The 25,071-nt window shown below is 42.6% G+C and overlaps 1 long non-coding RNA gene across 1 annotated transcript in view; it reads right to left on the bottom strand.

The window, feature by feature from the left end:
- Positions 1 to 24,852, bottom strand: part of LOC113592967 (uncharacterized) — a 52,361-nt gene extending 27,509 nt beyond the window's left edge. The window contains exon 1 of the long non-coding RNA XR_008300118.1: positions 24,681 to 24,852. This is a non-coding gene — a long non-coding RNA (uncharacterized LOC113592967). The remainder of the gene's footprint in view (positions 1 to 24,680) is intronic.
- Positions 24,853 to 25,071: the final 219 nt, after the last annotated feature.

Genomic DNA, 25,071 nt, shown 5'->3' with positions numbered 1-25,071 from the left:
GCTCAGTCAGTTGAGCGTCCGACTTCTGCTCAGGTCATGATCTCACGGTTTGTGAGTTTGAGCCTTGCATCGGGCTCTGCGCTGACAGCTCAGAGCCTGGAGCCTGCTTTGGATTCTGTGTCTCCCTCTCTCTCTGCTCCCCGCTTGTGCTCTGTCTCTCTCTCTCAAAAATAAATAAACATTAAAAAAATGTTTTTTTAATGCCTTGTTTTCCTTGAAGAATTTGCACACAGAACTTTTTCCTTCATCCGTATTATTCCTAGTAGTTTATTTACATATATTGATTAGAATTTTTAATCCTTGGCAACCTTGATTTCTAGTGAAAGCAAGGAAGCAATTGTGAATTGCACATTACATATGCTAGCATTCGGTAGCAAATTAGCAAATTTATGAATACACCAATTGTATACTTTTTAGAGACCTGTGTTTCCTCACAGCACAATTTTTCTAAGAGGTAAAAGAATGTGTTTACTAACAGACCCAAATATCTGTTCTGTCTGTAATAAGAGGCCAAAGGTAGATAACCTGGTGTTGAGCAATTAATGTTGCAGTATTTTATCTTATTTCAAAATGACCTACCTTTTCAATGAATATACATCGTTTAATTTAGCTTAGTATTACATTAATGTTTTAAATTACTGACCAGATTTGGAAAAGTATTTTTAAGCAGAAAGCCTCACTTATAAATTTTATTTCACTTCAATTTAACTCATGTATTCTTAACAATTATGCTTGGACTATTCATGAAAATTTCATGAGACGTTAAATAAATCAGCCATCATCTAAAGTTATTTTCTTGTTAAGGAATTTTATAACATATGCATGTTAGGCAAATATTAAAAACTCACAGAAGTAAAGAAACTAAGAGTTAAGCATACGCCTTAGCATGAATTTATAATTTTATCATCTTAACTGGTAAAGATAACTGAAGCTTATTTGACAAGTAAACCCAGGTAGAAGAAAATTGTATGTGTGCGTTACATTTAATGCTGACAGCTCGTAGGACATAATGACTTTTACTTAATTAACAATATTAAATAGCCTATTTTGTCAAAGGTTATCCAAGCTCATATGGACTTGCAAAAAAAAAAAATGCATTTGGGTTCGTTCTTATTTTTCTGGCAGTTTTAGGAATACTTAATTTATATAAGTGCTTATTTCTTTCTGAATCACTTAAAGCAGAGCTCTTTTCTGAATTTTGGCAATATCATCCTGAGGTAGGAAACCACTCCACATACAAAATATGCACATGGGGACATACATAAACATTCAGACAGGTACAAATGGGGATCTTCTAGCATTCATTTGAAAATTGTACCCATGAGTCAGATACAGTAATACAAAACTCACTCGTTTATAGAAAATAGTTGGATCCAAATTATGGTTTTGGTAGGTGGATCAAGTTAACAGTTACCTGCTCAGTCATGGCTAAAACTTTTTACCAATATTTGTGGGGAAGACTTTTAAGATTTTCATTTGCCCTTGATAAATAATCTCATAAAGGTTGTATACTGAATTGTGGGCAAAGGGCCCTTTAAAAAGATCAAGGACAGTTTGTTTCCAAAAAGCCTCTATTTAAAATTTTATTATGTTTTTCAGCCCTAAGCGGTTGTAGGTGGTTGCTTTAGCCAAATGTTATCTATCTTATTGGATGTTTACATTTTAGGAAGATAGTAAGACTTCCATTTCCAAGGGACAGAGAAAAGGATGTAAGTTTTCTCTCAGGAAGAGTTTAAAGGCATATTTGCTCAAATCTGGGGCATTTACTATTTATGTTTAAAATTTTTAGTTTAAATATAGGACAGTCCAATGAATTATTCGTCATCGAAGTCCAAAATACATTCACGTAGGGCACTGAATGGGAAGGTCTGGAGCTTGGGGACTTCATTCAAGCCGTTTCTTGGCTGTCAGTATTTACACTGGTCTCACAAAATATTTTGCAATTCTCTTTTTTTAATTTTTAACGTTTATTTATTTTTAAGAGGGGGGAGGGGCAGACACTATTTAGCAATTCTTAACTTTTGTTTTCAGTCTGTTCTCCATCTCCTAATCTTGTTTGTTTGTTTTCATAGGCCAGCTAAGGCACTCCTTTTTTCCTTTGAGTCTGTTCTTCCCGTAGGTTCCAATTAGATAGTTGTTTCAGGAGAAGAGCTCTCTTTAAAAAAAATGCTAAAGTCCGTGTGTGACAAACCCACAGCTAACGCCACACTAAATGATGAAAACCTGAAAAATTTTCCTCTAGGATCAGGAACAAGACAAAAATGCCCACTCTAGCAACTTTTATTCAACATAGTGCTGGAATCTCTAACAAGCGCAATTAGGCAGGAAAAAGAAATAAAAGCATACGAGATTGGAAAACGAGTAAAAATGTCTCTATGTGTGGATGACATGGCATTATACATAGAAAACCCTAAAGACTGAGGGGAAAACACTATTAGAGCTAATAAACAAATCCAGTAACATTGTGGGATACAAAATCAACATGCAAAAGTCACTTGGGTTTCTTTACAGTAATAATGAAGTATCAGAGAGAAAAATTTAAAAAGCAACCCAAGTTACAATCGCATCAAAAGGAATAAAACCCTAGGAATAAATTTAATCAACGAGACGAAAAACTCGTTAACTAAAAAGTATTAAGACATTGCTGAAAGAAATGGAAAACACAAATAACTGGAAAGATATTCTGTGCTCATGCATTGGAAGAATTAATATTGTTCCATGCCACTCAGATTCAATTCAATATACAGATTCAATTCAATCTCTATCAAAATTCCAATGGCATTTTTTTATGGAAATAGAACAAACAGTCCAAAAATAAGGAACCACAAAACCCCCTGGACAACGAATGTAATCTTGAGAAAAGAACAAAGCTGGAGAATTAATTTCTGATTTCAAACTATATTACGAATCTACAGCAATCAAAACAGTATGGTATCGGTATAAAAACAGACACACAGATCAATGGAACAGAATAAAGAGCCCAGAACTGAACTCATGTATATACGGTCAATTCATTAATGACAAAGAAGCCAAGAATGCACAATGGGGCAAGAACAGTTTCTTCAATAAACGCTTCTCGGAAAATTGCACAGCTACGTGGAAAAGAGTGAAACCGGATCCTATCTTATTCCATCCATAAAAATTAGCTCAAAATGGATTAAAAACTTGGATGTAAGCCATGAAACTATAAAACTCATAGAAGAAAACAGGGGTAAATTCCTTGACATCACCATTGGCAGGGATTATTTGGATTTGGTACCAAAAGCAAAAGCCACAGAAAACAAAAATAAACAAATGGGATTCTATCAAGCTAAAAAGCTTCTACACAGCAAAGGTAACCACGAACAAAATGCAAGAGACAGCCTACTGAATGGGAGAAAATGTTTGCAAATGATATATCTGTTAAGGGATTAATATCCAAAATATAGGAGAATTCAAACCGCTCGATAGCAAAAAACCAGCCAATCTAATTAAAAAATGGGTAGAGGACCTAATGCACATTTTCCAAAAAACATATACAAATGGCCAAATCGTTATGTTGTATACAACAGCTGCCTGAAATCGCTCAATATCACTAATCATCACATAATTGAAAATCAAAACCTCAAAGAGCTATCAACCCACACCTGTTAGAATGGCTATCATCACAAAGATAACAAGTGTTGGTGAGGAAGTGGAGAAAAGGGAACGCTTGTGCACTGTTGGTGGGAATGCAAATTGGTGAAACCACTTTGCAATGTGAAAACAATATGAAGATTCCTCAAAAAATTAAAAATACAGCTGCAACATGATCTAGCAATATCGTTTCTGGGCATCTATCTGAAGAAAACAAAATCACTAACTTGTAGAGATTGTAGAGACTTGTAGAGATATTCTCACCCCTACGTTCACTGTAGCTTTATTTACAATAGCCATGACCTGGAAACAGCCTAAGTGTCCAACAATGGATGAATGGACAAAAAATGTGATACACACACACACACACACACGATGGGATGTTATTCAGCCATTAAAAAGGAGGAAATTCAGGGCGCCTGGGTGGCTCATCTGTTGAGTGTCTGACTTCGGTTCAGGTCACGATCTCATGGTTCATGAGTTTGAGCCTTGCATCAGGCTCTGTGCTGACATCACAGAGCTCTCTTCACATCCTCTGTACCCCTCTCTCTGCCCCTCGCCCACTTTCTCTCTCTCTCTCTCAAAAATAAATAAACATTAAATTTTTTTAAAAAAGGAGGAAATTCTATTTGCAGCATCATGTATAGGACTTCAGGGCATTATGCTAAGTGAAATAAGTTGGACTAAGAAAGACAAATACTTTACGATCTTACGTAAATGAGAATTAAAAAAAAAAAAGACCTCATAGATACAGAGAACAGATGGGTGGTCACCAGAGGTCAGGGGAGGTTGGGGTAGGCAAAATGAATGAAAGTGGGCAAAAGATACAAATTTGCAGTTAAATAAGTCCTGGAGATGTAGTTTAAAGCATGGCGACTAAGGTTTACAATACTATATTATATATTTGAAACTTGTAAGTAGGTTAATCTTGAAAGTTCTCATCATAAGAACAATTTTTTTTTTTTAACGTTTATTTATTTTTGAGACAGAGAGAGACACAGCATGAACGGGGGAGGGGCAGAGAGAGAGGGAGACACAGAATCGGAAGCAGGCTCCAGGCTCTGAGCTGTCAGCATAGAGCCCAACGCAGGGCTCGAACTCACGGACCGTGAGATCATGACCTGAGCTGAAGTCGGATGCTCAACAGACTGAGCCACCCAGGCGCCCCTAAGAACAATTTTTAATATGTGGCAATGGACGTTGGCTAAACTTATTGTAGTAGTTACTTCACAATATAGACAAATACCAAATCATTATGTTGTATACCTAGAACTAATATAATGTTATATGTCAAGGATATCTCAATTAGAAAGATAAATATCAAAAAAAGTCTTTCAGGGGTGCCTGGGTGGCTCAGTCAGTGGAGTGTCTGCCTCAATTCGGCTTAGGTCACGATCCCAGGATCTCGGGATTGAGCCCAGCATCAGGCTCTGCACTGAGGGTGGAGTCTGCTTAAGATTCTCCCTCCCTCTCTCTTTCTCTCTCTCATTCTTCCCCCCTCCCCTTCTCACACTTTCTCTAAAGATTAAAAAAAAAAAAATTATGCTATATATGAAGCCCAAATTGCCAAAAACACCTATTACAATGTCATTCTAAACCAATTATCCCTTTATATCTTTAACCACAGACACGAAAGTCATCTCCAGAGAGAGTGCGAAAGATAGAGCATCCTCCTGCCCCGCTCCACCTCAGGATCTAAAGTTGTCCCTAAAGATAGCTTAAGAATCAAAGACCTTTGTTATCACAAGTGGTAAGGAAACTCTGGTCTTCTGCAAAGTGGAGATGCCTTTAATCCCAGGCCTGCTAATCAGTCTCACTGAATAGGCTACCCTGGAATGGGACTTTTTTCCTGGACAAACGAGGAAATGAAAAGAAAAGACGCCAAAGCCTTCATGCAGACTGTGACCCCACATGAAGACAAAACATCCCTGAGAGCTGGTATGGTTGGACAGGCAATGTTCCTTGTGCACTTCATATACAAGGTTTCCTCGCTGCCAGATGAACAGCCCCCCTACCCCCCAAGGCGCCAGAGACCAAGGAGAGTACCCCAGGCTCTCAAGACACAAAATAAAATGGAAGGAGACTCTCTTGTAAGTTTTCTCTTAAGATGAAAGATATAAAAGTCAGAGGTGGCTAAGGATCAATAAGGCAACGATTACCTAAAACCAAACAGACAACACTCATAATCCAAAGAATGAATTCTTACAACTATCTTTCTCCTGCTGATTTAAATCTGGAAAGGAGGGGCGCCTGGGTGGCGCAGTCGGTTAAGCGTCCGACTTCAGCCAGGTCACGATCTCGCGGTCCGGGAGTTCGAGCCCCGCGTCAGGCTCTGGGCTGATGGCTCAGAGCCTGGAGCCTGTTTCCGATTCTGCGTCTCCCTCTCTCTCTGCCCCTCCCCCGTTCATGCTCTGTCTCTCTCTGTCCCAAAAAATAAATAAATGTTGAAAAAAAATAAATAAATCTGGAAAGGAAAAGACAAAGAGACTTTTACCACCCTCATTCAATTGGACTTTGCAGACGGAAACTAAGGAGGCTGACTTTGGTAAGGATTTGTACCTTTTGCTAGTTTTCCAATTTTTTTAATGATTATTTCTTTTTGAAGGAGAGAGAGAGACAGAGCTTGAGCTGGGGAGGGGCAGAGAGAGAGGGAGACACAGAATCCGAAGCGGGTCCTGGGCTCTGAGCCGACAGCACAGAGCCCGACGTGGGGCTCGAACTCACAAGCTGTTAAGATCATGACCTGAGCCGAAGTCAGACACTTAACTGCTGGGCAGGGGGGACAAGTTATGGGAAGGTGAGGGGCACAAATGTCTCATAAATAAGGGTTGTCTTGTTAATGCAGGGAAGAGTTGTCCCTGAACAGTATCTCTGTTCCTGGCAAGTGATATTTTTACAAATGGAAATTTCCTTTATAAATGGAAATTTCCTTCATAAAGGGGGGAATTTATATACTATGTTTAGGCAGTTAGAGGAAGTAAAAAAGCCTTTCCGGCATCTGCTGCTTCTCAAATTGCTTTGCTCAACATAATCCATGTGCCAAAGAGGCATGTTTTGGGGTGGCATATTCCAGTACCCTCCAGCTACTTGTTCTGCTCCCGCCACCAATGAGACGGACAGCTCTGCGAGGTTCTGGTAGACTTCACGTGGGCCAATCCTATAGCGTCCTGCCCCGTGCTCGCACCGTGCACCTGCCGTCATGTGGTCAGGCACATTCCCATCGGCGTTAAGGGAGCTTGCCGACACCATCTCAAGGGAGCTAATGGCCCATAGGTCAGACCTCTGACCAAACAGATAGAGGTGCCATCGAGAAAGCTCTTCCCTCATTCCAGCCAGATGGAGGGTCCTGAGATACATTTATTCAGGCAGCTTCTCAAAGATGATCAGGCAAATTCAAGCAATCAGTTGTATTTGACTCCACGCAGTGGCCGTCACTGAGAGAATGCGTCACTTTGTGTTGGCTGTCCCTCCTTACCCGACTCGCTCATGCTTTCCTGAGATGCTACTTACTAATCATGTAGCGATGTGTATGCTTCTCCTGAAGCCTCCGCTTCTGGGAAAGCCAGGTTAAGACAGGCCTCTTTAGCAAATTACCTCTCAATGCCTCAGTTTCCTCATTTGGGAAATATAAGTTATAAGAACAGTGGCTGCCTCACAGGGTCGAATATTAAGCAAATTAATCTATGTAATGCGCTTACTTAAGTGCCTGGCACCCAGTACGTGTCACAGATGTGCCCGTTTTATTACGATTTATTCTAAGTGCAACGACGAGCCATTGAAGAATTTTAAGAAGGACTATCACGATTTTTTTGACAGTTTAATAAGTTCCCTCTTGGACCCATGTGGGAAATCGATTAGGGGGAGACAAGAGAACACGTGGAGAGACATTTACGAGCCTGTTGCAGTAGTAATGAGAAGAGAGTTTGGTAAGGTAGGACAGAGTATTAGCAGTGGAAACCCATAGAAGAGGACAGATCCAAGAAACAACGTCAGAAGCAGAACCCGCCGAACTCTAAAAAATAGATGGGATGCGAAAGTGAGCAACAAAGGAAAACAACCTAAAAACTACATTGGTCTTCATGCTATGTGGACGATGTGCTGTAAAGCCAGCCCTTTTTCTCAGGACAGGAAGTCAATTCTTTCCATCCTTAGCCCCCAGGTTTAGTGTTCTCTTTTTACTGGGATTGTCTTTGTTGAGTGCCTTGCCTGCTCTTCACCCACACATCCGACGACTGCCACCAAAATGGTATTGCCTACCACCCATGTTTAACCTGCTGCCCCTTCCTGGGCCCCAGAGATGGAATCGTACAAGAGAGAGGCACAGTCTTCATCTTGTGATGGCACGTCCAGCTTCTGACTGCTCTTCCCAAGTCCTCAGCTCTTTCCACCTCAGCTAATGTACCTATAGCCTCACCTATACCTAGAGGGCCATTTTCTTTCTTTCTTTTTTTTTAAATGTATGAATTTATTTTGAGAGAGTGAGAGAGAGAGAGAGAGAGGGAATGAGTGGGGGAGGGGAAGAAAGAGAGGGGGACAGAGGATCCGAAGTGGGCTCTGTGGGGACAGAGAGAGCCTGATGTGGGGCTCGAACTCATGTACCGTAAGAGCTGACTGTCAGACGCTTAACCAACTGAGCCGCCCAGGTGTCCCCTAAAATGCCATTTTCATTCTCATTGGCTATATTCTTTCTCCACCTTTACTCGTTCCTCACTTCATGCCCTCAGAAACAGAAAAATGGTCCTTGACTTCTCAAACAAATCCCATTCATCTCTACTCAACCTCCTTTCAGCACAGGTCAGTTGACCCTTCTGATTGTTCAGGCCGAGAATTTTAGTCTTTCCATCTACTTTTCCCTTCATTTATGGCCCACATTCAATTTGTCGGTAAATCCTGTTCGTTCTCCTTTCGCCAACTTCAACCACTCCTCACCCCCATGGCTCCTTGCCTGGTTCAAGTCACTGTGTCCTTCCTCTGGACTATTTCAATAGTTTTTCACTGGTGTCTCTGCTTGTACCCTTGCTCCCTGCAATCTGTTCTCAAGACAGTGGCCTGGGTGATCCTGTCAGAACCTGCAGATCACGTTACTTTTCTGCCCAGCATCTTTCAATGGCTTACCATCTCGCCCAAAGTAAAAGCCAGTGTCTTTCAGCCCCCTAACATCTGGCCCAGTTCCCTCTTAGCTCACCTTTTACTAGACCCCATTCACTCCAGTGCAGCCTCATTAACCCCCTTGCTGTCTCTCAAGCACACCAGGCATGCTACTCACTGTTCCTTTGGATGGCCATGTGATGGCCCCAGACCTCTATGTGGACGATTCCCTCACCTCCTTCAGGTCTTTGCTCAGACTCCACCTTCTCAGTGAAGGTCTTCCTGACCATCCTCCTTCCCCACCAACCATGACCCACCCTATTCCCTTCCCTGTGGGATTTTCTCCAGGACACATCCTTATCGCATTATGTGTATTAACCTCAGATGGAAGGAGCCTGGCTCCCATCATCTGCCCATCCTCCCTTCTCACTTCTCAACCAGCTAAAGTCCTTTTGGACAGAGAGGAAGTGGCAGGAAGTTCGGCAGCGACCCCCTGCTGATAATTTGGGGTTTTCTCAGGTCAGCGTCTGTCAATCACACGTATGGTTTAATTATCTATATGTCGTCAACTGAAAAGTATCATTCTACACTAACTTCACAGTAGCATGACCCCAAACTTTACACAAATGATTCTTTACAGCCCTCCTTTGTTGTGGCTAGTCGGCTCATCATCTGTATCCTGTCCACAAGGACAGGAGTTTTTACCTGTTCTTTTTGTGGCTGCATCTCCAGCACTTAAAACACTGGTGGCACATGGTAGGCCATCAATAAGCTGTGAATTAGGGGCGAATTAGTGAATGACTCATCCTCTCTGCATTTACCGTACATGACCCTCCTACTCTCAGAAATGAACAGAAGCCATTCCTCAATGAGAATGCTAATCGCATTTCATTTTCACAACAACTTTATATTCCCATTTTTCACAGGAGGGCAAATCTGAAGGAAACAGGGTGTTTGATTCAAAAGTCACAGGAAAGGAATTGTAGAGGTTGAGTGATTTACTCCAAGTCCACTCGAGAGAACCAAGATTCTAGCGTATGCTATCCTGACCATAAATCCGATACACTCCAGTATCCCGGCGCTTTGATTCTCTTTTGGATCAGGTGCCTTCATATTCTTTGACTCGATCTGTAACACCAGTCTTGGCCAACTAAGCTCAACAGTCAAAATCCAGTTGGTCTGGTTTGCTTCGGTTTTTAATAACCGTGCTAACCTAGCAAAAGTGGGGCTAGTTGCCTAGCTCTGCCTGGTTGAAACAACAGGATTAGGTAGTCTGAGAACAGATGTTTCAATCCAGCTCATCTGCAAAAAAATATAAAGATTCAGGCTGTCAGTACCTGAAACCAAAGGCTATAACTCTCAGTTTATATAGAATTGCATGAGTATAGGGACTTAACCAAGTTCTGGTTAAACCATCTACGTACATCCTCACATGGCCTTAATATTACCATGGACCTTTCAAGGAATAATTTTTGTCATTTCTTCTTAATTCTGAGAAAGAAAGTACTATCTTTTTTTCTTTCTTTCTTTTTTGTAATGTTTTTTAAATTTATTTTTGAGAGAGACAGAGACAGAGCATGAGTGGGGGAGGGGCAGAGAGAGAGGGAGACACAGAATCCGAAGCAGGCTCCAGGCTCTGAGCCATCAGCACAGAGCCCGACGCAGGGCTCGAACTCATCAACCGCGAGATCATGACCTGAGCCGAAGTCAGACACTCAACCGACTGAACCACCCAGGCGCCCCAGAAAGTACTATCTTTTAAGTACCATCCAAATCCTTATATATAAGGCTATCGAGTACCTACTACATATGCTACATAAATGGCACAATATTTCTTGTCTTCCTGTTCATAAGTATTTAGCTTTCTTTGGAAACTTCCATTTTCTCTTAGTCATCCATCTATCTTCCTTCTTCTCCCCCATCTTCCACAGCCCACTCCCACTCACAGAAAATTCATTATTATCAGGGGTTCACTCCGGTTTTCCTTCCCTTATGGCTTCCCCACTTCAACTATAGACTGCTTAGAGTTCCAAATCCATTTCTTTGTACGATCACAGATTGTAAATATTCAAAAGCTGGTGACTAAAGGAAGGGAGAGGAACCCCATTCATGATTTGAACCAGAGAAAGGGAGCAGATGCTATCAGATGCCCCATTTTAATGGCATACAAATAACATGACTCAAACCGGTTCGGGTGCAGTCGGTGTACATCAGACAGTAGGAGAAGGACTGCTGAGTTGGCAAAGGGGGTGTAAATAAAAGCTGACTTTAGTTTGACACCTATAATTACACCCAAGCCATAGTTTGCATTTTGATTGTCTAAGAAAGAAAGAAAGAAAGTGGATAGGAAGATTAAATTTTGTTTTTTTTATTAATGGAACAGACTCAGATATTGTTTCCTTACAGAATTTTATCATTTATTTTATTTATTTTTATTCTTACAGAATTTAATTTTTTATTAAACATTTTTAAAGTTTATTTTTGAGAGAGAGCGAGCGAGCGAGCATGTGCACAAACAAGGGAGGGGCAGAGAGAGACAGGGGAGACAGAATTCCAAGCAGGCTCCCTGCTGTCCGCACAGAGCCCCATGTGGAGCTCGAACCCACGAACCATGAGATCATGATCTGAGCCAAAATCAGGAGTTGGACGCATAACCAACTGAGCCACCCAGACACCCCTAGAATGTATTTCAAACCAGAACTTTTCTTACAGAGGACACACATGAAAATGGTAGGGAAAAAAAAAAAAAGAGCGTAATTGCTTAGACTTTCATAATAAATGCCGCATGGATTCTATAGGAAGCATTCATTACAATCCTGAATTAAACTTTGAAATGGTTAGCGGAGAAACGGTGCCTCTGCCTAAATCCACATGTAATATTTCGATTGATTTAACAGTGTCGGGTAAGGAGTTATTTGGTGCAAAACAATTTTTTCCCTTTACTCTCCCAGGTTACTAGCCGCCCATCCCCCTAATCGAATGGACAAGAAAAAGATTAACAAGAGGAAAAACCCTAGGTCTCCCATATATTTTATATAGGAGTTCAGAAAGAAACGAAAACTCAAAAAGGTAGCCAGATGATTGACGTTTATACACCACCTTAGGCAGAAAAAAAAGAAAAGGGATTTTGAGCTCTGGGGAGGAGGAAGCAAGTTATGGGTGTTGAGGAGAGGAAATATATGGTAAATAAGGTTTATCTTCTTAGGCAGATAAGGTTTATCTTCTTGTCAGGCGACAAGAGTTGTCTTTGGGAGTCGCTTTTCTGCATCGGCTGGTTCTCAATTGCCTTTGGCTCACAATTATCCATATGCCAAATGGGCATATTTTCGGGGTGGTGTTTTCTGGTACACTGTGGTATTCATGATTAACACAGAAGAGTTCCTGTCCTCAAGGAAATTTATAGCCTAAAAGGAAAATGAGATAGATGTATAAAGTGCTATAGATGCTAGGAAAATGTAGAATTTGCTACTATTTAAGAGATTTTAGGTTCTGTGAAGAAGGTGACATCTTAAGGATGGGTAGAATTTGTATCACTGACAAATGGAAACAAAATGGCAAGCAAACGGGCAGGAAATTTCAGGAAATGTTTAGTGATAGGTGAATAGTCATGTTTGGTTGAAGGAGATATTAGGAGCAATGCGTTGGAGAAGAAAGCAAGTACCAAATCATAGGCTATTTGAGGCTGTTTGAGCTATTTCATTTTTATTCTGTGAGTCCTAGGAAGTCCCTGAGTGTTACTGAAAAGAAGGTTGACATACTGAGTGTGAGTTTTAGAAAGTTCTTTGACAGTGGGGCACCTGGGTGGCTCAGTTGGTTGAGCATCTGACGTTGGCTCAGGTCATGATCTCATGGTTCATGAGTTTGAGCTCTGCATTGGGCTCTGTGCTGGCCGGGTGGAGCCTACCTGGGATTCTCTCTCTCTCTCTCTCTCTCTCTTTCTCTCTCTCACAAAATAAATAGACTTAAAGAATAAAAGAAAGTTCTTTTTTTTAAAAAGAAAGTTCTTTGACAGCAGTTGGAGAATATTTACAGGAGGTAAGACTAGAGTCTCAGAATAGAGTAAGGAAACCATTATGTAACCTAGGACCTGGACTAGGTGAGGAAAATGAGATATATATGAAGGGTGTTTGGAGGTAGAATGCACATGATTTGGCAACCGCTTAAATGCATACCTACCCATTCAGGGGAAAGGGAAGACACATGGTGAGAGGAAAAGGCTTAAGTAAGGATTTTGTAAATGACAGGAGTTCAATTTGATTCACCCAAAAAGTTAAAAAGGAGAACTTATTCGCAAAATTAGGTTACTAACCTAACTTTGGGAATGTTAAAAAGGAGACAGCATGTCCCAAATGGAGTCACTTGTGCCCAACCCCACGTCAGCAAACCTTGACTTCACTTGATTTCAGTTTCAATGCTCAGGAATGTAACCTTCAACCAGTCAACAGGGAATTACCTGGTCAGCACTAGTGAGATAATCTGCCAGATAGACCCCTTCCATTTGCTTGCGAAAAGCGACTGCCTGAAGCAATGTATTCTTTGCTCATAATTACCTTTTTTTTTTGTTTGCTCCCTTTCCAGCTTTATTTTTTTTTTAATGTGTATTTATTTTGAAAGAGAGAGAGAGAGAGAGAGAGAGTGCAGGGGTACATGCACTAGCAGGGAAAGGGCGGGGGGGGAGAGAGAGAGAGAGAGAGAGAGAATCCCAAGCAGGCTCTGCACTGTCAGCACAAAGCCTGCCTCAGGGCTCAATCTCATGAACCGAACCTCGAGATCATGATCTGAGCCAAAATCAGGAGTCAGATGCTTAACAGACTGAGCCATTCAGCCTCCCATCCCTTTCCACCTTTAAAAACCTTTCCTTTCCTACAGCTTGGGACCTTCTTATTGCTGGACGGGATGCCACCCAACTCATGAATCATTGAATAAAGCCAATTAGATCTTCAAATTTACTCAGCTGGGTTTTTGTTAATTCAAGAGGAAGGACAGAAATAGAGCCAACTACAGACAATTGAATCAGGGTCTCAGATGTCATTCTTCTCCCATATCCTCTCATTGAATGTAGACTTTATTCTTTTCTACTGCAGAGAAGCTCTCTCCATGCCCGTGGATCACCATCAAAGCTGGTTCTTCTAACTGAGCTCCTAGAGAACGATGGGGTCTCCTCCTGAGCCAGTTTGGGCTTTTCCAGAGATGGACACTGATGGATGGGCTTGGGTCATGTATCTGTCTCTTGGGCGAGTCACTGGACCTGACATCTGAGGTGCTGATTTTGGCATTTCCTGCTAGAAAATCACCGTTGAGGGTCCCGGAAGGTATCGGAGGCATAGCCACAAGGGAACTTCTTGGGTATGGAGGCATCTCAGCTCCCTCAGTGGGGACACAGCACAGAAGACAGAGGAACATAAATTGTGAATGGGGTTCTGGGCCACAATATTTGGGAGGAGGATGATGCTTTGAACAGATAAAGAAATAGGTTTGGGTAAAGTAGCCAATTTTATTTTAGACATCTTATTTTTAAAGTATATCAGGCTATTCATGTGGCATTGTGTAGGAGGCCCTTAGAAATTGGGATATTTCATTTTTTTTAGGAGAAATTGGTTTTTACACTGTAGATTTGGGAGTCATTAGCACATAGGTTATGATAAAGCTAAATGGATAAGACTGTTCAGAGAGGAGGGTGGAGGGCAGAATCTAGGAAATTTACATCATTTTAATGGCAGGCTTAAGGGGGTAAAATGACAAAACAGGCTGAGAAGGAGCGATCAAATAACAAGGAGGGAAATGGGTGAGAAGGTATAAAAAAAAATCACTGAGTGATTTGTAGGTTCCCTTTGATCTTCTTTATGAAGTCACCAAATTGCCTCTGGAGCACCTCTTACGGTCACTGGATTTTGTCAGGGCACCAAGGGAGATAGAAAAGACGTAGAAGACAGAGAGGTAAAATAATGGTAGACTGTTTGAGAATGTGCTCGGGGGAGGGGGGTGCGGTGGGGAGTAGCTGGTCAGCACACTGATAATACTTGGCCCTTTTGCCACCTTTGGCATGTGAACCAGAGGTTGCCATGACAGAATAAGGGGAAGAACGGAATGTGACAACCCGTGAGAGCGTTTGCTTATCAGCTCACTGTAACAGAAAATTACATATGAGACATAGTGCCTAACGAATAAATGGGTGGTTTCAAAGGATCATCACCCTCCTGGCTCAGAACAAGGCTAGGCTTAAAAATATCATATAATAATTGTTATTTAAAGAGAACAATCCTTTTGTCTGTTTGGGTAATAATTCGTTTTGCTTATACTTTCTTTTTTTAAATGTTTATTTATTTTGAGAGAGAGAGAGAGGGAGAGAGAAATAATCCCAAGCAGGCTCTATCAGCACAGAGCCCAATGAGGGGTGCGATCTCACAAACTGTGAGGTCATGACCTGAGTCAAAATCAAAAGTCGGATTGTTAACCAACTGAGCCACCCAGGCACGCCTATACTTCCTTTTTTCATCTTTATTTATTTTTGAGAGAGAGAGAGAGACGCAGAGTGCATGTGGGGGAGGGGCAGAGAGAGGGAGACACAGAACCCTTCGAAGGCTCCAGGCTCTGAACTGTCAGCACAGAGACCGACTGGCGGTTTGAACTCGTGAACTGTGAGATCAGTTGGCTACTTTACTGACTGAGCCATCCAGGCTCCCCTATGTTTTCTTTTTTTCCAATTGAGTTTCTCTAGCGAATGATGACAGATTAGTAAGAGGTCATCATGTAGTGAAACCATCACTGTGTAAGAAGGTAGGAAACCAGGATTACGAGTTATGAACACCACTATCTCCTGTCCCTGCCTCTGCCCCACCATGCATATGAAACTGTACGTTCCAGCCCTGCAACCTCAAGGCAGTCACTTAATTTCTGGGTTTCAGTGGCCTCAACTAAAAAAAAAAAAAAAAAAAAAAAAAAAAAATGGGAATGATAATATTTCTTTGGCTCCAGGACGGATGGCTTCTTGAGTGTCCTTCTGCTGTGGTGTGATCATTCATTCACGTGCCACATGTACAGGGGATACAAAACTGAAAGGATTTTAGTTTTCCTGTCTCCCAAGAGCCTTACAATCTGGTCTGCGGAAACAAGGGCCATACAATTACAATTGGACACAAAAGTGGAGGCAGCTGAGATATACGGAGGGCATACGAGGACTTGGAGACTCATGTCAGGCCAGGGAAGTTTGGGGACTTCCTCAGGGGAAGTGACACTTGAGCTGAGCCTTGAAAGGGGTTTCCATGCCAATAATGAGAAGAGGGGTTCCAGGCAGAGATACTAGCACATGGTTTTAAAAGGAGACGTGTGTTGAGAAAGAACGGAAAGTAAAGTCATATTACTGGGCTATAAAGAACAAAGCATGAAGTTAATGAAAACTCGGGGCTGGACAGATGGTCAGATGTATCGCTCAACCAAAACAGTTACTAAGCACTCACTGGTTGAAAGGGATACAGTGGTCCTCATTACCCACAGGGGATATATTCTAAGACCGCCCCCCCCCAGGGGATGCCTGAAACCATGGCTAGTACTCAACCCTGTATATGCTCTTTTTTCCTATACATACACATGTATGATAAAGCGTAACTTGTAAATTAGGCACAGTAAGAGATGAACAACAACAATAATAAAATAGAACAGTTGTAACAACACACTGTAACAAAAGTTATGTGAATATGGTCTTTGTCTCTCAAAGCTGCTTATTGTATTGCACTCGCCCCTCTTCTTGTGATGACATCAGATAATAAAATGCCCACCCCATGAGATGAAGTGAGGTGAATGATGGAGGTGCTGTGACGTAGTGTTAGGCTGCTATTAACCTTCTGAGGACCTTCATCTGTAGGAAGATCATCTGCTTCTGGACCGCAGTTGACCATGCATAGCAACTGAAATTCAGAAAGGGAAGCCCCGGGGAAGGGGGGGTCCAATATGTACTAGACGCTGGGCTCACTAGGAATTACAAGATCCTGGAGAATGGTTTGGGAAGGCTATACAGTTAGAAAGAACAGAAATAAAGCTGTGAGAGAATCCAGGAAAGACACGGTAAAAATCTATGAAAGACAGTGGCTGGGGAGGGGGAGAAAGATTTAGGAGCTAGAAAGAACCCTTAGTTTACTGAATGAGGCATAAGGGGAGCGAAGGATAAAGGATCACTTTCAACTTTCTGGCTTGGGAAACTGAACGGGCAATGGTGTTGTTCCCAGACATAGAGGGTATAGGACTAGAAGCAGGTTGGTGAGAAGCGTGAAGTTTGGGTACTCATATCTTTCATCCTCCTTTTGTTTTATGACTGCAGTGTCATGCTTCATATTTCTGAAGGCACTGAAGTACTTTTGTTTGCCTTCTGCCTGCTTCTCACTCTTGCCTTCTGCAGAATTTGGGGGTCAGCGAGTAGAGAGTGTTTCTGGCTTTACTCCGGACAGGTTGACTCCTTCATTGGCCACAGTCTCATTCTTGGGTGTTCTAGGCTGGAGGTTACTCTGCTCTGGTCAATAGTCACCCCTCTTCCTCCATGTCCTGACTTTCAGAACTTTCTTGGAATCTCTACTTCTTCTGTGGCTTCTATCTTACTCGCTTTGTTGGGCTGTGTTAGGAATGTCCACACCTTCTTCTTTCTTTACCATGGTTTTAATGTGGTTTTTGGAAAAGAGGTAAGTGGGCATGCTCAGTCTTCCATGTTACACCAGAAGCTCCAGAATTTGATCTATGATAGGATGTGTTTCATAGCTATGGCGTGTCTTGTAGAGATATAAGGTAGGTAGGTAGCTGTCTGTATGGACTTGGAATTCAGGAGGCAAATCTACATTACAGGTACATATCTGGAGTCACTGGTATAGAAATGACGGGTGGGGATGAGATTGCTTCGGGAAAGCATGCAGAAAGAAAATGGAATAGGAATTAAGCGTAATGCTGGGGACCATCAATATTTGAGACCATTGTTTTTCAGATACAATATTCCTGGTATCCTAGTTAGGGAGACTAATGATAGTTCAGAACGTTTCCCTTACTGATAAGAAGGACTTAACCGGGCTCTGCGAGCTCAGGAACGTTGCGTTAGGCGTAAAAGCTGTAGTAAGATGATTAGGTGTAACAGAGTTGAACAGGGGGAGGCTAGGAGTTCCTGAGATGGGAAAGATAATCAAGGGTGTCAGCAGCTCCAGATGATGCTATCTAACTCTTTTGGTTCTGGGCCCATCCTTATGAATCTGATGAATGATGGCTCCAATGATCTGTTTTCCCATTCTTTTCTTCTGCTGAGAACGTGGCCCGGATTCAAGTACCATTATTCAGTGTGATATGTCTTCATAGTCTCCACCCATACGGTAAATATTTACTGAGGCCTTAAAATATGCCAGACTCTGGGTGAGGTGCCAGGGATATGAAACTATATAAGATAACATTCCTGCCCTCAAAGAACTCCTATATATATGCATAGACTGCTCTTCGTACTCCAACTAAGTGCTGCTAGCCTCCATTAATTTGTTAGCAAAGATCTTGCCATTAGCTTTTAGGGAAAGTTTGGCTCCCCCTCATATAGGTAGATACGGAAATTATTTTGGTGCTCACTGTGGCCATTTTGTGTCCCTGGTTAAACAAAAGGTGAAGTTTTTTTTTTTTTTCTTTTTTTAAAAATCTCTCTAAAGAGTGATAGAAAGTCACACTCTAACTCCATGTATCACAGTGCCTGGTTAGCATAGTCAACTCTCACTGCATATTAGTTTACTTAGTCTTTTTGTTTTTTATGACCTTAAAATATTATTAGTAAGCAAGGATTCTAAAAAACCACAAGCCACAGCACAACAGCAGATATCAGAGAGGGCCAATTAAAGAAAAGGTTGTTCACGAGTAGAATTTAAGATAAGCACAGTTGGCAAGCAGGTCACTGATTTTAAAAAATACAACTAATCAAAGAACAACTGTCTTTTGCCTTCCTTATAAACATCAACATCCAAACGTAGGTGAATTCTTTTAACCTGGAATTTAGGCTGTTGTATCTCTAATGTCAGGTTTTTTTTTTTTTTTTGAACCCCTGGGGGTTTTAAAAGTCTCCGAAGACAGAGGGAAAAATTAATTAAGCAGAGAATAAAAATGTAGGTTGGCAAAAGGGTAAGTGGAGAATTACTCTAGTATGGCGCATTATTATTATTACCTAAACTAATTAAATTTGTAACTAACATGATAAAAGCAGTAATGGAATAAGAAGAAGGGAATTGGACTTTTTTTCTAGTGTAGGTAAAATTTGAAAATTTTTGTATTCATGGATCCGTTCCATCAACAAACACACTCAGCATGTGCCAGGCACTGTGCTGAGTGCTGGGGATACCAAGATGAACTGGACGCCTCTTCCTTCTTAGGGAGATACGCAAATAATAGCTAAGTGAATTCCCCCCCCAAGAAAGTTACAGCGCGGTGTGTTGCAAGATGAACGGCGGTGTTGAAATTTGCTCCGGTTTTACTCCAGTTATCTGGTGCTGCCACCTGCTGGGCATTTTCTTTTCTACAGCGTTTAACCCCAGGCCCGGACAGAGAAACCAGAATTTCCTTGGTGGACAAGGCTGTCTGTCTCTGCCTTCTGGACCCTGCGCTTTTTCTTGACGAGGACACCTGCCCTCCTCCTTTGCACTAAGCCTCCCCACCCCCCGTGGTGGCACCAGCCCTAACTCTTCCAGAATTGCTGGCTCCTGTCTTTAGCCAGGCTGCTGAGTCACCAGCCCAGGATGCCCGGGGCAATTGCCTCACTTCTTCCTCTCCCTCCCTCCCAGTTCTGCTGCTGAGCTTCTGTTTGAAGGTTTTGGTCCTCTCTGGCCTTCCTCCCGCTGTTGCGGGAGTTAGAGTTTCTTGCCAGGACACGGGTAGCGTGTGCCTGAGTTGCTCAACACGGGCAGGAAGAGGCCAAAGGCCTTGGCACCAAACACTTCCCCCCAGTTTTGAACTTACTCTCACTTCTGTGTAGGGGAGTGGTGTGGTGGGTGGGGGTCGTTTCCTTACTTCCTCCTGAGCAGTCTGGTTCAGGTCCTCTGCGCTGCCTCAGAAGGCCGAGCAGAAGTCAGGGCTCAGGGGATTAAGCATTAAATAGGTCATTTGCTTTGCATCATCAATTCTTGAAGTGAGCTAAATGCCTCCGGGGGTGGTTTCCTCGTTAAAAAGGAGCCCACCACGGACTGCACGGCCTCCGGCCTCATCTGGCCCTGCTTCCAGCCAAGGGCTTCCTACAGACTGCTACTCTTTTGCCCAGAAGACATCGATCTGCTTAATTCTTAGACTCCTTGGTTGGACACAGAATCATGGAGACCACCTTGTCCCATGCCCTGTCATCACATCAAAAATGACTCTGCATTTAAGTGGATCGGAATGACGGTTGGAAAATTAAATATCTTTTTTGAAGAAATGCAAGGCTTTATACTTTTTACCCTAAGCTAAATCACGAAGTGGAAAATATACTGAAGTGTATATACACAAATTTATTTCTAGCTGATGGACACTCCCGCGCGTTTGTCCTTCCTCTCTCTGAATTTTTTTTCCTTATTTATTTTTTAATTTATGTCCAAGTTAATTAGCATATAGTATTAAAATGACTTCGGGAGTAGATTCCAGGGATTCATCCCGTGTACAACACCCAGTGCTCATCCCAGCAAGTGTCCTCCCCAATGCCCCTTAACCACTTAGCCCATCTCCCCACCCACAAACCCTCCAGCAACCCTCCAGTTTGTTCTCTGTACTTAAGAGTCTCTTGTGTTTTGTCCCCCTCCCTGTTTTTATATTATGTTTGCTTCCCTTCCCTTATGTTCATCTGGTTTATAGCTTAAATTCCTCAGATGTTGACTCTGAAATTTTAAGAGCATATCTGGAGCTCAGTGAAATGCACTGAACCATGAGAAAGAAGGCCAGAGTGAACAGGATACTAAACAATTTAACTGCTGAATCTCTTTGCTGACACTCTATTTCTTGGTTCTTCTCTTTTCCATTTTAAGCTTGACACACCACCCCATCAACTCCTTCAGCTCTGCTCTTTTCTCTGATGCTGCTTTCCTCTCTCTCCTTGCTAAACTTACTAGCGGTTATGGACCACCTTGAACACAGCCTGGAACACTTCCTACTTGAATTGTCCTAAGGAACCGCCCAGCCTAGCCAGCCCTGCCCCCTTCCATTATCCCATGTCTGAGGATGAAGTGATTTTCATGAGAAAAGTTACTGGGGAACTTGGTGTGGATTCTTAGTGCTCCCACCAGTGCTCCATCCATTAAAAGTATACCTCCCACAATGAAGTTATGATGTCCATATGTGACATTCTCTCTCTCTCTCTTTTTTTAGGTAGGCAGCAATAAAAAATGATTAGGTCAGGAGCGTCTGGGTGGTTCACTCGGTGCAGCTTCCGACTTCAGCTCAGGTCATGATCTCACTGCTTGTGGGTTTGAGCCCCGCATTGGGCTCTGTGCTGGCAGCTCGGAGCCTGCAGACTGCTTTGGATTCTCTCTCTCTCTCTCTCTCTCTCTGCCCCTCCCCTGCTCATTTTCTGTCTCTCTAATAAAAACATTAAAAAAAACACCTTTTTTTAAAAGAAATGATTACGCTGGGGCGCCCGGGTGGCTCAGTCGGTTAAGCGTCCGACTTCGGCTCAGGTCATGATCTCACAGTTCGTGAGTTCCAGCCCCGCGTCGGGCTCTGTGCTGACAGCTCAGAGCCTGGAGCCTGTTTCAGATTCTGTGTCTCCCTCTCTCTCTGCCCCTCCCCTGCTCATGCTCTGTCTCTCTCTGTCTCAAAAATAAATAAACATTAAAAAAAAATTAAAAAAGAAATAAAAGAAATGATTAGGTCAGAGACAAGGAGATCCAGGGATGTGAATGTGGGGAGTATGGGAAACAGGAAAGGGCGTGGGCATAGGTTAGGGGGGGTGGAGGGATGGGTGTAACTCTCAGATTAAGGGGCATTATCTGGGAAAGGGGGATTTGATTCCCCAGGCTGAATGTAGGCCTTGAAAATTAGGACTCAGAAGCTTTCAAGATCAAATCTTAATTCTTGAGTATATTTCACAATGTAAATGATCTATTTTAAGGTACCTCCCCCCACGCCCCCACCCCTTTCACTATATTTCATTGCTTTTACCAGAGGTGCAGAGTTAAGGGAAGGCAAGCAGGAGAGAAGTGAAAGTCTAATCTTTCAGAAAGATATGCACTTTTTTCTGGACACTTTTGAGAGTATAATTTAAAATTTAGTGCTAAACTGAGGGTTTTTCCCCCTTCTCATATCTATATTCTCTTTTCATATTTTTGTTTTACGGCTTAAAATATATTACAGAATTAGAACACGCTCTTTGCTTCAAGTCAAACAATACTGAAGTATATAAACAGAAAATAAGTGTCCTCCTTCAAAACTACATTCAAAACATTGGAGAGCTAAGGCTAACGGTTTGATGTATCTTTTTACATTTTTATAATAACATGCCTAAGGATCCCCATTTTTCAACAAAAATAAGGTAACATATACTCCCACTGTAACTTCCTCTTTAAAAAATAATCTATATCAACATATTAATTGCTACAAAGTATTTCAGGCTTTGGATGTGCAGTTTTTATGCACCTCATCCTCACTGATAAGATATTTTCAAGCTTTTTCCAGTCTTTTGACACTGTAAATATTGTCAAAATAAAAATCTTTATACACATCTCTTTGCATTCTGGTTCTTTTATTTTTATTATTTATTTACTTATTTTTTATGTTTATTTATTTTTCACAGAGAGAGAGACAGACAGAGCATGAGCGGGCGAGGGGCAGAGAGAGAGGGAGACACAGAATCCAAGGCAGGCTCCAGGCTCCGAGCCATCAGCACAGAGCCCGACGCAGGGCTCCAACTCATGAGCCGTGAGATCATGACCAGAGCCGAAGTCGGACTCTCGACCGACTGAGCCACCCAGGTGCCCCTGGCTCTTTTATTTTTAAAAGAGCCAAAGCAGGTTCCAGGCTCTGAGCTGTCCGCACAAAGCCTGACGCAGGGCTTGAACTTACGAACTCTGAGATCATGACCTGAGCCAAAGATGGGTGCTTATCCAACTGAACCACCCAGGCGCCCCTGCATTTTTAATTTTAGTAGCTGTTGCCAGGTAACCCTCCCAAAAGACTTGGGAATGCAAACTTTGCATTACCACAGGATGGCTTATATACACATTTTCATGACTTCTCTGTAACTGATTCCAGCTTAGTTCATGAGCCTCCATTTTTCACTTGTACCCTGATTAATTTACTCTCACTTTAAAGCTCAGTCTCTTACGAGTAACTCAATCCTCCAACCCTGCTCTAGTCCTTTTGTTCCTGGATGGCCTCTGAGTTTGAGAGGCGCTTGTGTGAAATTGTGGCATCAGGGGTGGGCATGTGTGGGTTCGGACCACAGATGTCTCTGTCTGGGCTCGCCTGGGGCACTGCTCTCTGGTGCTGCTGCCGGGGCTCCTGCTGTCACACCTCAATTCTCTATCTTCCTTGTCCTAATCACAGAGATGCACCTGTGCACTCAGCTTCTTGGGGAGCCTGGTGATTCCAGGTCCTTCCCCTGCATCACGCTGGGGTATAAGACTCTGTGAGGGTCCCTCAGACCCTTACGACCAGCCCCAGCCCTGATCCTTGTCCTGCTCGGGCAGATGTAAAGGTGTCCTCTGAGGTTTAGAGTCACTCAGGTTGTCCCCGAAGTCAAGCGATGGTTCTATTTGCTCTGGAATGCCTCAGAGGTATTCAAGCTTATGCTGCCTCTCACAGAGACTTGGCCTTCTGGGAAGGAGTGGAGATCCCAGGCCCCACCAGTCACTGAGCCCTTAGCACATCCCCCACAATCCTTGCTTTCCCATGGGTTGGCCAAACCCTATCCTCTGAGCGGGACACCTTTTATGACATCACATACTCCTCTGTGTGGTTATGGTATAAATATCAGGTACTCCGTCCTCCAAGTTTTGGCTCTGGGTATTACAAGCCAGACTTTGGGGATAAAAAAAAAAACCCAAACACGTTTTGTTTTTTGTTTTGTTTTGTTTTTTCGTCAAGTACCTGGCTCGTAATCGAAAGTCAAAGCTTTTAAGACCTGTTGCTCTGCTATGGACTTTACAAAATTATTTTCAAGAGCTTAAAAGTGAGGCATTTAATTGTTCACCCTGTATCGTCTCTTTATCTCGAGCTCTAAAAAACCGAACACTCCTTGAATGGTGGGGGAAAAAACAGATCAGTAAAAGGATTTTTTTAAAAACCCACATAAATATGCAAATATTACCCCACCACAAGAAAAAAAATATATTCATTGCACAATTAATGACGGAGGTGGTGAAAAAAACTTTTATTTGCAAGAACTCCATCCTGGCAGGGAGGAATTGGATCGGAAGAAAACCCTTAAACCGCCTTGGGGTGAAGACGGAGATCCTAGGGACATGTTATAACACAAGTTGGTTTCCTAACTACTCCCCGTAAGCCAAAGGAAGGAATTTGTTTGCACCAGTGAGGGAGCAGGGAGGTTAATGAGCAGAGGAGACTGAGGCAGAGAGAAGGCAAGCACGACGGCAGGTTGACGCACACTGCAAATTGTGGCAGGTTCTGTGATTTCCTAAATCTCCGCTACATTCCCTCAATCCAGGAGAAAAACGTTTGGGCTAAGTGGGTACGGGGAAGAGCTGCCCTTGGAACGCAACAAAACGCAGCACGAAACAGAACCAACGTAAGTGGACAGAAAGCGAAGTAAAGCCTGCTCCCACGCGGTTCCCCACCCCCAGGTGCTCTGGCAATTTACTGGCTCCTCCCTCTTCTTTAGGATCCGTCTCCGCTTGGACCCAACTCGCGGGCGCTGTGTTTTCCTACCTTTATGCAATGGTCTGCCCTTCCTCCTCTGCTGCAAACGAGCACCACCAGAGAACCACAGTCACCCCCAAACCTGATTCCCCAGTTGCTTAAAGAAAAAACAACAACAAAAACCCAACGACTTATTGTACCTTCAAGAGACGTTTTTTTTCACCTTCACTTGGAGTCTCAGCGAGCCACGTGACGTTGCACATGCGTTCGCCCTACCTTCAGTTGTGAGGCTTTTCGTGCGCTCACAGGCACGCGCGCGTGTATTTGATAACTGCAGTAAGACTCATTGCGTGCTGCATGTCTCGAGTAATATCAGTGTATACCCAGATATTGTATAATGTGTGTACGCGTTTGCGGGTTTTGAATGTTGTACATAATCCGAATATAAATCCTTCGAGTAATTATATTCCTGTTTCTATTGTAAATATGATGTATAAATAGACACTCGGACGTTAACTGGCTGCCATTAAGACCATCCTCAGCAGGGGGGCGCCTGGGTGGCTCCTGGGTGGCTCAGTCGGTTAAGCGTCC

The sequence above is a fragment of the Acinonyx jubatus genome, chromosome B4 (genome assembly GCF_027475565.1).
Source record: "Acinonyx jubatus isolate Ajub_Pintada_27869175 chromosome B4, VMU_Ajub_asm_v1.0, whole genome shotgun sequence".
Classification (NCBI taxonomy): Eukaryota; Metazoa; Chordata; class Mammalia; order Carnivora; family Felidae; genus Acinonyx; species Acinonyx jubatus.
The sequence above is the reverse complement of the archived record's forward strand: the minus strand, read 5'-3'. Positions and strand labels throughout refer to the sequence as shown.